Source organism: Podarcis gaigeae (genome assembly GCF_964106915.1).
Source record: "Podarcis gaigeae genome assembly, chromosome: 11".
In the NCBI taxonomy this organism is placed as follows: domain Eukaryota; kingdom Metazoa; phylum Chordata; class Lepidosauria; order Squamata; family Lacertidae; genus Podarcis; species Podarcis gaigeae.
Genome location: NC_139687.1, coordinates 9,021,386 through 9,037,672, shown reverse-complemented (window position 1 = coordinate 9,037,672; position 16,287 = coordinate 9,021,386). Strand labels below are relative to the sequence as shown.

The window sequence follows — 16,287 nt, the reverse complement described above, 5'->3', positions numbered from 1 at the left end:
TATTGAGAGAGAATTATATGAAAGTGATGTATAAATGGTATATACTACTGGTTAAATTGGCAAAAATGTATAAAAATGAAAAGAAAGAGTGTTGGAGGTGTGAAGTGGAAGGTCAAGATATACCAAAAGAAAAGAGGACTCTATTTATGTATGCCACTACAGCTGCGAGAATGCTGATTGCACAAAACTGGAAGACTGGAGAAATACCAACTAAAGAACAATGGCAAGAGAAGTTGATGAACTTTGCAGAGCTGGCAAAAATGACAGACAAACTACAAGAAAAAGACAACAGTGACTTTGAAAAAGAATGGGAACCATTTCTATTATATCTGCAGAAACAAAGAAAGTCTATAGACTTGATGGCAGGTTTTAAATAAACATTCACATCATTAGTATTAGAAAATGTGTAGACGACAGGGAAATAATATGGTGTACTTATTTTCATTTTTACGTTTTTGGGTTAGATGTTATTGTATAAGTATAATATTAGTATTTTTTTCTTTTCGGAGGTAGCAAGGTGGGTGAAAGGAGAAACAAACCAGAAGCGGAAGTTGGGGGAAGCCTAGGAGGGGAGGGGCGAAGCAATGAATAGGAAATGTTATGGATATGAGATGTATGTAATGAATGAAAAGGAAAACTGAATAAAAAATTAATTTTTAAAAAAGGAAAACTCAAAAAAAAAAAAATTGGGGGATCCAAAACTGGATCCTGTGCCTCATCTCTCATGACCCACACTGTATTCAAGCCCTGAAAGGGCCATAGCCATAGCTGTCAACATACAGATTTGAAAATAAGGGACCAGCAGGCTCGAAAATAAGGGGTCAGCAGCCAAAATAAGGGATTTTCCGGGCACAGGTGTGTTCAACTTCTGAGCCCCTCTGAGCCAAAGGCAGAAAGCCCAGCCAGCAGCCAAACGAAACCTCATCAATAAGGGACAGCAGCGGAACATGGCGCTGGAATAAGGAACTGTCCCGCCAAATAAGGGACGCTTGACAGCTATGGCCATAGCTCAGTAGTAGAGCATCTGTTTTGCATGCAAAAGGTCCCTGCTTCCATCTCCGCCATCTCCAAGTAGGTGTGGGAACATTCCCAGTCGAAAACCCTGGACAGCCATGACCAGTCAGCATAGACAATATTGAGCTACATGCCTATGGGAAACCCACATAAGCAGGACATGAAAGCAATAGTCCTCTCCTTCGGCTGTTCTTCACAAACTGAGGCGTTTTGCCTCCGAACCTGGAACCCCTGATAACCCTATCTTCCACATCTGCCTCCAGCCTTAATATTTACTCCCTGGAGGCATTTCGCCTTTCAACTAACATGCATGCTCTTCTTACAGCGATGGGCACCAGGTGATAACTTGTTCATCTGCAACGTAACCTTTTGATCTACAGCAACACTTTCCCTCTCACACACAAATGTCTCTCGGCTTACCAGATCTGCTCTACGTCCATTAGATACCTGGCACCTGGCCTTCAGAAGCCGACGTTCTATAACTCTTTTAAACGTCACTCAAGATCCTGACACGCAACAAAGATAAATAGCCAATCTCCCAAAACTCTTTTTATATATATATATATATAGTAAATCATTTTCACTCCAACCTATGCCCTTGAGATAGACTAGGACAGTTTTTAGGAGGCAAGGGTTGTTTTGTTTTCCACAGTGGAGACATAGAGAGTAATAGTAACTGCAGTCAGGTATGCTTTAATTTTAAAAAAATACAAAAAAAAACCCTCTCATTATATGCATTGCAAGTTCAGGTTGGTGTAATGAATGTGTTCGGTTAGCTTATCATTGTATATGAAACACCAAGTGGACCCAAAAACCATAATGTTTCAGGCTTTAACTTTATATATATAATCTATATATTTCTTTCTTTCTTAATTTCTCTTTCTGTCTCTCTCTCACATGCAAACACACTCATTTTGGCAGGCACTAAAACACTACTAGCACCATCAATGATCACTGATGACTTTGCATGTTTGATCCCCAGCAGATCAGAAGCACTGTAATCTCAAGAGCCAGCAAAACAGTCGGCCACTTACCTACACCTAAGAGCACTATTGTTCTGAGCTCCCCGGTGTACTTGTGTGGCAAGAAAACTGGAAACTCTGAGGTTGTTTACAGCGACAACATAGCCCTTGGTCAACCCAGTATCTCTATTTGTTTAAATTTGCCAGCGTGACTGGCCTTCCAGATTTGCTAATGTTCTATATTTGTAATGTGCTAACATGATCTGTGGTTCGAAAGCAGCCATGGGTATGATAGAATATCAGCTCTGCAAAGCTCCGTTCAGATAAAATAAATGAACTTTTAATAGGCTAAGCATCTTAACAGCACTTCAGCGAGGGTGATAAAAACAACATTCCTTTGACCTGTAGTCCCAGCGTTATTTAAAATCACACAGAGGTGCCAGAGTTTTATTCCAGGAAGAAAGAAGCCAAGCTAGGTTTTTTCCCGGTTTTTGGATACGCTGTTAGAATTAGACTGATTTCCTTCAGTCTGGAGACCTCTTAATAAAATACGGAAATGAGAAAGAGAACTGAAAGTACCTGCAGCTGTCATGGCTACAGGGTGACCCAAGTGTTGTTGCAGAGCAGGAGTTGGGGAGAGGGCCCTAGTCACAAAACAATCTGGCCAGACACGCTCCCTGTTTAGAGGGAAAGGTGCCACTGCCCTTCTGAACTTGGCAGGTTCTGTGCTTCCTGATATAGTCGCAAAGAGGACTCTCAGGAACAGATCCAACTTTTATTTCCTGGCAGGCCTTCATCTGTGAGACAGCCACTTTGAAATGTATGTGAAGTAGCTGTGCCAGGAAGCACGCAAGGACTCTCGATAAACAGGTTGCCGGGGCTGTAACAGAAGGCTGCCACTGTTGACTGTGTGCTGAAGCACCGTGCTTTTGCCCACTGCACAACAAGCAAAAAAGAAAGGGGGTTTGCCTCCTCCATCACTGCATTTCTTTGCAGAGGAAAGTTGTGCCTGCTGATTTCAGCTTCTTAAAGGTAAAGGGACCCCTGACCGTTAGGTCCAGTCGCAGACGACTCTGGGGTTGAGGTGCTCATCTCACGTACAGCTTCCGGGTCATGTGGCCAGCATGACTAAGCCACTTCTGGAGAACCAGAGCAGCAAACGGAAACACTGTTTACCTTCCCTCCAGATACCTATCTATTTATTTATTTATTTATTAACAATCTCCTTTCCCTTCCTTCCCCACAACAAACACTCTGTGAGGTGAGTGAGGCTGAGAGACTTCAGAGAAGTGTGACTGGCCCAGCAGCTGTATGTGAAGGAGCGGGGAATCGAACCCGGTTCACCAGATTACGAGTAGTGCTCTTAACCACTACACCTCACTGGCTCTCCAGATATTTATTTATCTACTTGCAAGGGTGTGCTTTCGAACTGCTAGGTTGGCAGGAGCAGGGACTAAGCAACGGGAGCTCACCCCGTTGCGGGAATTCGAACCGCCGACCTTCTGATTGGCAAGTCCTAGGCTCTGTGGTTTGACCCACAGCGCCACCCGCGTCCCTTTCAGCTTCTTATTCAGCTGTAAAAGAGCCAAAAGTAGGCACAGTGCCATGCATGCAATTAGCACTTGCATGAACTGCTGTTTTTAAAGTCATTAGGAAACTCGAGGCCCCACAATATGGATTGGGAACCCAGCCTGAAGGGTACAGGGAGCTTTAACCCTCTGATCCCCACTGTGTTCCCCATCTCTCATGTCTGCTATTGGCAATAGAATCAGTTACTCTGAGCAGAGTAGTGAGAATGTCACCAAACCACCAGCTAACCTTTGGCCTCTTTCATTAGAGAAGGAGCCGAACATACGAGGAGGCCATTGGTGTCTCATCAAATTCTAGCCTTTCATCCCAATCAGCTGAAATGTCTTCCACTGGATCATGGCTTCTGTGCATTCCCCTCTTCCACAACAACATGAATCAATATGAGCCACTTACTACACAAGGCTAAAAGGTCATTCTGGTTTTTATTTTTTAGCAGGCTCAGATGCAAGTTTCTAGCCTTCATGTTTGCAGAGGTAAGTTTGATGGTTGTGCGTCTGAAGGATTCAGTAACCCAGGAGGCAAAGGGTGGAGGGGGAAGAGAGAAGCTCATTTGCAGATCTCGTTATTTTTGTTTATTTCTTGATTTCTAAGGGTTGATTTATTATTTTGAACATTCAGACAGTCTGGGTCAGCCGAGGAACTATGATTATGGTTTCAAAGCTGAGCTTTCAAATTACTCGAAATGTACAAAGGTCATATTGCCTCAAATGAGCTTTTCTCATGTATATTTGAGAGTGAGCACTTTCCTCTGGCGACTGTATGTAAACTGAGACTAACTGAGATAATGCACCACTTCAGAAATTGCACAGAGAGCATCGCACTGTCAACTATATTATGCTACTGATAAAGTTCCATGATTACAGGATTGATTTTTGTCAACATAACACAGCAAACTAGTTTTATGTTCTGCTTTCACCGTGATTAACTATAAATCCAAGTCCAGCATTTTAAGCAATGAATTTTGAATTTGAGTCAAAAGGCAGGGGAGGGAGATCACAGATAATAGGATGGTCAATGTTTCACTCAGCTTTTTTAGCTGTGCCTTTCACAATGGCTCTATAAGTTCAAATATATAAAAGGATGTCACATAGAGGAGGGAGAAAGGTTGTTTTCTGCTGCTCCAGAGAAGCGGACACGGAGCAATGGTTCCAAACTACAAGAAAGAAGATTCCACCTAAACATTAGGAAGAACTTCCTGACAGTAAGAGCTGTTCGACAGTGGGATTTGCTGCCAAGGAGTGTGGTGGAGTCTCCTTCTTTGGAGGTCTTTAAGCAGAGGCTTGACAACCATATGTCAGGAGTGCTCTGATGGTGTTTCCTGCTTGGCAGGGGGTTGGACTCGATGGCCCTTGTGGTCTCTTCCAACTCTATGATTCTATGATTCTATAAGTAGGAGTTCTCACAGAAAGCCTTTCTCAGCAGAAAGAGAAATGTCGTCACCTGTCAAGCTACATTGAAAATCACTGTTGCAGATGATTGAAAAGTCAGTTATCCACAGACTAAGCTTCCAAAGAATGTCCCTGATCATTATGATTACCTCACTAATTGCTGTGAAAATAAAGGTAAAGGTAAAGGACCCCTGGACGGTAAAGTCCAGGCAAAGGTGACTATGGGGTGCAGCGCTCATCCTGCTCTCAGGCCGAGGGAGCTGGCGCTTGTCCACAGACAGCTTTCCAAGTCATGTGGCCAGCAGGACTAAACCGCTTCTGGTGCAATGAGACACCGTGACAGAAACCAGAGCACACGGAAAAGCCGTTTACCTTCCTGCCACAGTGGTACCTCTTTATCTAGTTGCACTGGTGTGCTTTTGAACTGCTAGGTTGGCAGGAGCTGGGACAAAGCAAGGGGAGCTCACTCCGTCAAGGAGATTCGAACAGCCAATCTTTTGATTGGGAAGCCCAAGAGGCTTAGTGGTTTAAACCACAGCTCCACCCACATCCCGAATAAACAATCACACAATCACTGATAGGTTCCCCCACCATTGTGAGGCACAAAGCAATGAACATGATGCCTCCCCAGCTGTTGCCATTGGCTGTGGGTTTCTTGTGATGTCACAAAAGCACTTGGCAACTGAGTGGACATCAAAGGCAGGCCTAGGGGAAAGCCCTTTTTTGTTTCCAGCAGGACACACCTGGTAATAGATGTGACATTCAGCACTGCCCAGGTTTCTTCCACTTGGAGGAGGAAAGTGGTGAATGGAAGGAGGCAATCCTCTGGCAGTGGGATGCTAGGGAGCGATAATAAGGCAAGTTTGCTTCCTTGAAGACTGCTGGTATCAGTGGTTGGAAGCTGACGGATGTCTTCTCATGATGGAGCTAACAGTAGCTTCTGGCACCTTTTGGACCTCCATCTCTAATGTTTGAGGTAAAGGTAAAGGGACCCCTGACCGTTAGGTCCAGTCATGGACAACTCTGGGGTTGGGGTGCTCATCTCGCTTTATTGGCTGAGGTAGCCAGCGTACAGCTTCCGGGTCATGTGGCCAGCATGACTTAAGCTGCTTCTGGTGAACCAGAGCAGCACACGGAAACACCGTTTACATTCCCACCGGAGCGGTACCTATTTACTTGCACTGGCGTGCTTCCAAACTGCTAGGTTGGCAGGAGCTGGGAGAGAGCAACGGGCGCTCACCTCATCGTGGATTTTTGAACTGCTGACCTTCTGATCGGCAAGCCCATGAAAATAGGCGGAATATCAACAGGTGAAGCTTTTTCCAGCAATGAGAGGCTTCGGCATGGGCATAGCCAAGATTTTTGTTAGGGGGACAGGCCTTTTGTTGGGGGGGGCAGAACCTCAGTTTGCTATATATTTTTTATTGATTTTTATTGATTTAGGAGGACAGCTGCCCCCTTGGCTACACCCATACTGTATACCTGAAGGAGCGTCTCCACCCCCATCGTTCAGCCTGGACACTGAGATCCAGCACTGAGGGCCTTCTGGCAGTTCCCTCATTGTGAGAAGCGAGGTTACAGGGAACCAGGCAGAGGGCCTTCTCGGTAGTGGCGCCCGCCCTGTGGAACGCCCTCCCAGCAGATGTGAAGGAAATAAGCAGCTATCTTCTCTCTAAAAGACATTTGAAGGCAGCCTTGTTTAGGGAAGTTTTTAATATTTAATGCTCTATTGTTTTTAACACTTGATTGGAAGCCACCCAGAGTGGCTGGGGGAAACTCAGCCAGAAGGGCAAGGTATAAATAATAATAAGTTGTTGTTGATGATGATGATGATGATATATTCATTTCTTGTTTTCTGCCTGTTTGCAGGTGCTAATGATATGCAACCTTCGTCTATTAAACAGGAAAAGATGAGTAACATGGTAGCCCCTGATCCCTGAGGTGAGAGGTTATTGTCCCCCATAACATACCCTTTTTGCTTGTTTGGATAACCCAGAGAAAATCTTGCCCTCTCAAATAATTGTGAAAGTATAACTCTGACCTGGAAGCTGTATGCCAGCTCCCTTGGCCAATAAAGCGAGATGAGCACCGCAACCCCAGAGCCGTCTATGACTGGACCTAATGGTCAGGGGTCCCTTTACCTTTTAATATAGATATTAGCCAACTGCAGACTTGTTTTTTTTTTTCCCTTATGGACCAACACAGATCCCTTTGTTATTACAAAATAAAAAAAAATCCTTCCAGTAGCACCTTAGAGACCAACTAAGTTTGTTATTGGTATGAGCTTTTGTGTGCATGCACACTTCTTCAGATACCAGACTGTTATAAATAAATGTACAGGTAAAAATTCATAATTACACCCATGTTGTGCGTATTTTCCATGAGGGGGAAGCATGAATTGCAAAAGGAGGTGATGGATTAGCAATGAAACTCACAGTGCCATCTGCTGACTGAAGATGGTTAATGCTTTGATGGGTCACATACATAAAATATGACACTGGAACACTACAGCCAATGGGCAGGTTATAATGGCAGCTGTAGTTCAGAACCACACCTGCTATAGATCATAGTCACAACTTACATAAACAACAGGACGTATGTCTTCCAAATAAGTAATTTTTTCTTCTGTATATTGGAATTCTGCATCTCACAGGCTTTGCATTTTCAGCACAGTTTCCAACACATGCACATGTACTCACAATTCCCAGTGTGTAAAATGGGGTTTATTCCCAGGTAAGTGTGCAGAGCATTGTAGCCTAAATTCCCACGGAACACTCTGGGAACTAAGTTTTGCTAGTTTGGCAAAAATGATCAGCAGAATCAGAAATCAGGAAGACCAAAGCTTTAATAAGGAATGGGGAAAATTTATAATTTACCTGAAAAACCATTGTTAGAAACAGTTAAAATCTTTAGTAGGATTGGAATAACACTTGTAATCTAATGGTGAATTTTGGATATAATGGAGATGTAAAAGATTTGGATTATTATAAAAGATGCAGGAGGTTAATAATGAGCACCCACAAAGGGGAGGAGAAAAGTCCAGGAGATTCTTTGGAATTTTGTTTTTGTGTTGAATGCTGGATATGTGATTGTAAAATACTAATTTGAAAAAAACAAATGAATAAATTTATAATAAATAAATAAATAAATAAATAAATAAATAAATAAATAAATTTTGCTAGCTTGAGTGCCTTCACACATTCTGACAGGCTTTAAAGTGCCTTTCAAGGTAGAAGTGATATCATAAAAGTTTTTAAAATTATCCGTGGCATGGAGAAATTGGAAGTATCAAAGTTTTTCTCCCTCACTCAAAACACGAGAATTCATGAACATCTGGAGAAGCTTCATAATGGATAAAAGAACATGCTTCTTCACACAGGAACTATGGAACTGACTCCCAAGGAAGCAGTGATGGCCACCAATTTGGGTGGCTTTCAAAGAGCACAGTGGTGCCTTGGTTCTCAAATGCCTTGGTTCTCAGACGCTTTGGTTCTCAAACTCTGAAAACTCGGAAGTGAGTGTTCCAGTTTTCAAACGTTTTTCGGAACCCAAACATCTGAGGCAGCTGTTGGCTATTGTTTCCGGGGCACCTGCACCAATCAGAAGCTGCGCCTTGGTTTTCGAACATTTCGAAAGTCAAACGGACTTCTGGAACGGATTAAGTTAGAGAACCAAGGTACCACCGTATTTGGCGCTTTTGTTTTTGCTATTTATTTTGCATTTTTGTTTTTGAGGCTTTTTCGGTGAATTTGTTTTTGTGACTGTGTGGAACCCAGTTCAGCTACTGATTGATTGATGGTGTGACTGCAGAAATGGATAAAAGCCCCCCATACAAATAATGACTATCATCAGTGCAGGTAAGGAAAAAATAATAATTTTGATTTTTATCATCTACAATACTGTCTTGTTTATTTTATAGTACAATACATTGATTGTTGCTTTCATTTTATGGATCAATGGTCTCATTAGATAGTAAAATTCATGTTAAATTGCTGTTTTCGGGGTTGTTTTTCAAAACTCTGGAATGGACTAATCCGTTTTGCATTACTTTCTATGGGAAAGCTCGCCTTGGTTCTGGAAGGCTTTGGTTTTGGAACGGACTTCCGGAACAGATTAAGTTTGAGAACCAAGGTGTGGCGTTCGTACGGAGCCCCCAATCGTCTCATGGACTATTGACCCGTACACCACTAATCCGCTGCCACCAACCAGGTCCTCCCTGGTAAAATCACTTCAGTCTCAGTCAACTTTTCAATTAATAAAGAAGAGTGTATTTTATTTCAGACACAAACAAAACTTTTACAGCATTCCAAACGTTGTTGCTCTTTATTTTCTTAGTCTTATTTTCCTCTCTCTATCTCTTCTACCTCCCCACACTCAAGAACCCACTGCCCTATCTGTCTCTTTATTCCCAACTGCTTCTTCAACTGCCTTTCCCAACCAGCCAACCCACTAAAACCAACCAACAACTCCCAATGAACTCCTCCCAGAACTCCTCCCAGAACTAGTTTTATAGACCCACTGACTCCACCCCCCTGGGTCCTTTCTGTGCAACCTAGTTAACTATTTCCCCTCCAGCACTCTCTCATATATGTTAATATCACACAAGACCACTGTACTAGATAAATTCATAGAGGAGAGGTCTATCAACGACTACTAACCATGACGGCTGTGATCTATCTCCATGGCTGGAGACAGTAATGCTGTTGGACCATATTCTTCCGGTACCTAGGGCTTCTATTCCATCATTCCAAGTCCTGGAAACATCATTGACAGACCAGCTATCAAAAGGTGGAGGTAAGCAAACTGGATATACTTTGATTCTTTTATACATGGGGAGGCCATTATGTTCCATGAGCCATTAACTCTTCCATCAGCCATTAACTCCTCAACTCCTCTACACCTCAAACTGGTTCAATGGCTCATTCCCCAGGTTCGCTGGCTTCCAGGCAAAGTTTCTCTGGCCTCTCCTACAAGTTCCAAATTGTGTTCCAAATGCAATAGTATTTTTAGAAACAGGTGAATGTCCTTTATCAACTAAAGCATGGTGGGCTGCCCTGAGATACTGGCTCAAGATCTCAGTCTTTGGCCTAGGGAAGGGGTTACTTCCATACCTAAACAACAAGGAGTTTACCAGCTCATGGATGAAAATTATGGTTAGAAAAACCACTTCGATTGGTTGCCACCTTCCCTCCTGTACCATGTGGGCTATGATGCCGCCCTTGAATCTCTGAGGCAAAGGCTCTGAGACATATTGCATAGTGATCTCCGATCTCAATCTCATGTTATCTGTGGCCCATTAGCAGTAGGAATCCACTATGGGTTCAAGTTTCAGACACCTGCATATCTTAGAAATTTGTCTGTACCAACATACTGGCATCTTTTCACCAAAGCCAGATTAAATATCTCCATCAGAAGTGTTAAACAGCAGACTGAGACGTATCCCTCATCAGAATAGGATCTGTGTGTGCTCTCAGGATGTCAACTGCATGAGGCATATTTAATTGCATTGCGGACAATATGATCAAGCGAGGGAACTATTGATTAAACCATTATTGGCAAATCGGCCGGGTCAATCTGAATCCTACTACTGTATATCAAATATCTTCTGGATGACAAGTACAGCGATACCAGAGTGGCAAAGTTTCTTTCCGTAGTCATACGAATCAAAGATCAACATAGGTAAAGGTAAAGGTACCCCTGCCCGTACGGGCCAGTCTTGACAGACTCTGGGGTTGTGCGCCCATCTCACTCAAGAGGCCAGGGGCCAGCGCTGTCCGGAGACACTTCCGGGTCACGTGGCCAACGTGACATCGCTGCTCTGGCGAGCCAGAGCCACACACGGAAACGCCGTTTACCTTCCCGCTGGTAAGCGGTCCCTATTTATCTACTTGCACCCGGAGGTGCTTTCAAACTGCTAGGTTGGCAGGCGCTGGGACCGAGCAGCGGGAGCGCACCCCGCCGCAGGGATTCGAACCGCCGACCTTTCGATCGGCAAGTCCTAGGCGCTGAGGCTTTAACCCACAGCGCCACCTGCGTCCCATCAAAAGATCAACATACCCATGACTAAACAAATAACGCTTCAGTCTTCCTTCCCTGGGGGGTTGTCTAGATGAGTCTGTATTTTATTCTGTATCTATCTTATGGGTCGTTGGACCGCAATAAAGGTTATTATACGGGGGTGGTGCTGTGGGTTAAACCACAGAGCCTAGGACTTGCCGATCAGAAGGTCGGCAGTTCGAATCCCCGCGACGGGGTGAGCTCCCGTTGCTCAGTCCCAGCTCCTGCCAACCTAGCAGTTCGAAAGCACGTCAAACTGCAAGTAGATAAATAGGTACCGCTCTGGCGGGAAGGTAAACGGCGTTTCCGTGTGCTGTTCTGGTTCGCCAGAAGCGACTTGGTCATGCTGGCCACATGACCTGGAAGCTGTACTCTGGCTCCCTCGGCCAATAAAGCGAGATGAGCGCTGCAACCCCAGAGTCGGCCACGACTGGACCTAATGGTCAGGGGTCCCTTTACCTTTAATGCTGCTGAATACTACTTTCTGGAGGTCACATGAATGTTCTTGTGCTTGGGTTCTGCTTGAGAGTTTCCCATGGTACATCTGGTTGCCCCTGTGAGAACAGGACTGGATGAGTCCTTAGCCTGATCTAGCAGGCTCTTCTTAGGCAGGGGTCCCAACCTGTGGCCCACGGAGGCTGTTTAACTGGCTAATGAGCCACCCCTGAACCAAGCTGCCCGGTCGGCAGTCTCCATGCGCTGCGCTAAACTAGCGCACATGGGGATTCTCTTACGCGGCTCCGGAAATCACTTCTGCGCATGCCCAGACACTGGAAATCGCTTCTGTGCAGGCGTGGTTTTTGGAATCTGGGCATGCACAGAAGCCATTTTCAGCGCTGCAGACATGCGCAGATGTGATTTCCGGCGTCGCGCTGCACTGGTCCGTCCCACAGAAGATCTCCAGGGGAGTGATCCGGCCCATGCCCAGTAAGCCTTGCCGATCCCTGTTCTAAGGTAATATATTTGAAGAAGGTATTTAGGCTACGGGTTTATACTCTCTGAAATCAAGCCTGCTTTCGCAATAAGCAAGCCAATCCCTGCAGTGCAACTATGGACAGTGGTGTAGCGTGGGTTGTCAGTACCCGGGGCAAGGCAAGTAATTTGCATCCCCTAACCCGTGGATTTGCGTCCCCTAACCCGTGGATTTGCGCCCCCTATGCCTAACCCCCAGATGTTGCGCCCAGTGCAACCAGCCCCCCCTGCACCCCCCACACTACACCACTGACTATGGATGAGTTCACACAAGCATATTCACCACCTCATTTCAAAATCACATGCTTCCTTGCATGTGTTAAACAGCTACCACAAATCAGACATCATGGATACATGGTTTGTATCACCCGGCATAACCTCCAATAAAATGCCTTTTTAACAGAGGTGGGTCAATAGGGGGTGAAAGAGAAGTTTTAAAATGTGGGTTTTGGGGGGGTTATTTGGCAGTTGTTTTTATTTTGATTATGTATTTTGTGGTTTTATATTTTGATTTTATTCTGTAAACTGCTCCGAGACCTCCGAGTATAGGGCGGAATAATAATAATAATAATAATAATAATAATAATAATAATAATAATAATAATTAAAAAAAATAAGGAAGTGAATCAATTTGCTAAAGGCTGTATGTGTTGTCATGTCACTAGAGAGCTTGCCATATCAATAACAAGATCTAAATGAGAGCCCTCCATTAAATATATTGCTTTTTGGTCTGTCACACAAATATTACAATAAAGAAAGGGAGGGAGGGAGGGAGGGAGGGAGGGAGGGAGGGAGGGAGGGAGGGAGATGTGCATGGTAATTACAAAAGGTAATTACAGGTGGAGGCATTGCACTCCATCATACGCGATGACAAATTACAGGAAAGAACAGAGAAACCCTCCACAAAGAACTAATGACTTCTGTCCGTGGCTTACACAGAGATGAAACAATAACTTTAAAATAATTAACAAGAGAGAAGGTAATGATGGCAAAAAAGAGGCCAGTTTACATGGCACTAAGTGGCTAATTTGTTGCAGTGAGTTGTCCCATTAGGGCCGGCATCAATCACTGTGATCTGTAAATGAGGTTTTAATACTTCCAACCACAACTGGAAAAAGTTTAAGGCATTCACAGGTGCCCTGCAAAATTAATACGCTCCCGGGGAACTTCAGAAGCCAATCATTCTTACCTGGGCTTGTGCGTTCAGAGTGTTAACATATTATCATAACAGCTCTCCTCAACCCAAGAGTGCACCTTCGTCAAAAGGATAATCTAAAATGTATTTGGCTCTCTTTTTCCTGCCTCAGTCCAAACCTCTTACTCCATTTCATTTCCCCCTCTAGCTCAGTTGAGGAATATGCAGGCATTTGGGGGAACCCCTAAAACAGACTTAGGGGTTACACAGGGCAAGGGAAGAAAAGAGAGGAATGTTCCATTGCTTTTTAACATAAATCCTTGCACTAATGGAACATTTATGTAGCACATCAGATACAAACCTTGGAATTGCTTTTTTAAAAAAATGTTTTGTATTTCTGCAAACTTCAAGGTTCCCCTGGACATATGGAGACCCTGCTCTCGCGCATTGGCTGGTGGCATTTTGGCAACATAAGAATGGCACTCCGAGAACGGAGTTCACTATTCGTACATTATTTTCCTTTAAAATGATGTAATTTTTTGCAGTGTTCGTTATATTATACGCAATGGAAAAAAGTAATCACATGGAGAGAGTCTCTTCAATTTGACTTTGCTGGAGTGGCTTCTACAGAGCCTGCCATGAATATTACTGTTCACTTATCCGGTCAAATCCTGATTTCAGGTCAACTCAGCTCAAACACAGCACAGTAAGACTGTAGAAGAGAGAAATACAATGTGGGGGTAAGAGAAAACTTAACACAGGATGAAGCAGAGCTACGTTTTAAATTTTTTAGCTATTGGTTACAGAGGACTAGTGCCTTTAACACTTGAATGGCAGGCAAAAAAAAATATTAACAAGAGAATGCAGATGCTGTGAAAATGACATTTTTTGAATTCATACCAGTCATGTCACAGCTAAGGCTGCAAGGAACTCAGGAAATGGTGGTATCCCTGCAAATATATCCCTGGGTTATTCCTGCCAAATATCTTGGGCTTGAAAGAATGTAGAAGACAGAAAGATTTGTAGGAAAGTTTCGGCCCTGGGGAAACTGAAGCTTTTCAGATGCAAAATCTCTTTGAACCTTAAGGTTTGGCGGTGCCACAGTTGGGTTTCATCCCTTTGTAATTGACTTTGGAAGGGTTAACAAAGCTCCAGTACTCAGGATATTTCTGCAAAGGAGCTCAATAACAGCTATTGCCACTTCCTCAGTGACTTCTCACTGTCAGCTTCACACTTAGCATTGCTTTCAAATGGTTTGTAATGCCGCCAGCTCAAGTTAACACCAAGAAGAGAGACAGATGTAAGGAAAATCAGCACACAGAAGCTTACATCTTGTGGCGGGGGGGGGGGGGGATTTTGTTGCTTTCTGAAAGAAATAAGGCCAAAAAAAAAAACGAGGCAAGGAAACAAAAAGGCACCCCAGAATCCATGTTTCTGCCCAAAGCAAAGTTTGCACAAGCAACTGTTTGTATCTCTCTAAACTCTCTACTGGGAGGCGGTTGGTGCTGTGGGTTAAACAACAGAGCCTTGGACTTGCTGATCAGAAGGTCAGTGGTTCAAATCCCCGCGATGGGGTGGGCTCCCGTTGCTCGGTCCCTGCTCCTGCCAACCTAGCAGTTCAAAAGCACGTCAAAGTGCAAGTAGATAAATAGGTACCGCTTTGGCGGGAAGGTAAATGGCGTTTCTGTGCGCTGCTGTGGTTTGCCAGAAGCGGCTTAGTCATACTGGCCACATGACCTGGAAGCTGTACGCCGGCTCCCTCGGCCAGTAAAGCAAGATGAGCACTGCAACCCCAGAGTCGGTCACGACTGGACCTAATGGTCAGGGGTCTCTTTACCTTTACCTTTAAACTCTCTACTGAGTTAGCTTGCAAGCAATTTTGCATAATCCTCACATCCAAGCACAAAACAAAATAATACTGGGAAGATTCCCATCCACAGACAGCCATAGAAATGATTTCAGATCTTTGTCACTGCTGGGAAACTAGTTCAAAATTCAATTATTCTCCTTCTGAAAGGTTAGAGGATACTGTGGTTTAAAAAAAAGGTAAAGGACCCGTGGACAGTTAAGTCCAGTCAAAGGCAACTATGGGGTTGCAGCGCTCATCTCGTTTTCAGGCCGAGAGAGCTGGCGTTTGTCCACAGACAGCTTTCTAGGTCATGTGGCCAGCAGAACTAAACTGGTTCTGGTGCAATGGAACACCGTGACAGAAGCCAGAGTGCACGGAAATGCCATTTACCTTCCCGCCACAGTGGTACCTATTTATCCACTTCCACTGGCGTGCTTTCAAACTGCTAGGTTGGCAGGAGCTGGGACAGAGCAATGGGAGCTCACTCGGGTAATCTCTGGGATGCTCTGGTTTTCTCCCGCTTGGACTGGGGCTACCTTTGAAGGTGACCTGGAAACCACAACTAATCCAGAATGCGGCAGCTGGACTGGTGACTGGGAGTGGTCGCCGAGACCACAGAACACCAGTCCTGAAAGACCTACATTGGCTCCCAGTATGTTTCTGAGTACAATTCAAAGTGCTGGTGCTGACCTTTAAAGCCCTAAATGGCCTCAGTCCTGTATACCTGAAGGAGCGTCTCCACCCCCATCGTTCTGCCCGGACACTGAGGTCCAGCGCCGAGGGCCCTCTGGTGGTTCCCTCATTGCAAGAAGTTAGGTTACAGGGAACCAGACAGAAGGCCTTCTCATTAGTGGTGCCCGCCTTGTGGAACATCAGATGTCAAAGAAATAAACAGCTATCTGACTTTTAGAAGACATCTGAAGGCAGCCCTGTTTAAGGAGGTTTTTAATATTTGATGAATTATTGTATTTTAATATTTTGTTGGAAGCCACCCAGAGTTGCTGTGGGAACCCAGCCAAATGGGCGGGGGTATAAATAAATTATTATTATTATTATTATTATTAGTCCATTGCAGGGATTTGAACTGCTGACCTTCCAATCAGCAAGCCTAAGAGGCTCAGTGGTTTAGACCACAGCACCACCCATGTCCCCTAGAGGATCCTGTGCAATGGACATGAAATGGCAAAAGCAGTTGTGCTCCATCAAGAATAGGACTCCTTGCAATGTTTTGATGGGAGAAATGCAGAAGCAGCTGCAACACTTCCTATTGTCTGTCTGGATATGATTCTCGAGTGTCTGTGTAATTGTTTAAGGTAAAGG

The 16,287-nt window shown here is 44.4% G+C and overlaps 2 protein-coding genes and 1 long non-coding RNA gene across 12 annotated transcripts in view; 1 reads left to right on the top strand and 2 right to left on the bottom strand.

Moving 5' to 3' along the window:
* The window catches only part of LRRC2 (leucine rich repeat containing 2), a 79,453-nt gene extending 76,815 nt beyond the window's left edge, over positions 1-2,638 (bottom strand). The window contains exon 1 of one of the 2 annotated variants that reach the window (XM_083702113.1): positions 2,556-2,638. The gene's annotated coding sequence lies outside the window, so the exon portion shown is untranslated. Of the gene's footprint in view, positions 1-2,048; positions 2,205-2,555 lie in introns of those variants that run through there. The other variant, XM_083702112.1, reaches the window with a different exon arrangement.
* Positions 1-16,287, bottom strand: part of LOC310826833 — a 338,675-nt gene that overhangs the window by 155,759 nt on the left and 166,629 nt on the right. The window lies entirely within an intron of this gene.
* Positions 1-16,287, top strand: part of LOC310826808 (cryptic protein-like) — a 189,445-nt gene that overhangs the window by 138,069 nt on the left and 35,089 nt on the right. For 2 of the 9 annotated variants that reach the window (XR_014555983.1, XR_014555984.1), the window contains exons 2-3: positions 8,689-8,811; positions 13,664-13,858. The gene's annotated coding sequence lies outside the window, so the exon portion shown is untranslated. The other 7 variants (XR_014555985.1, XR_014555986.1, XR_014555987.1 and 4 more) reach the window with 7 other exon arrangements.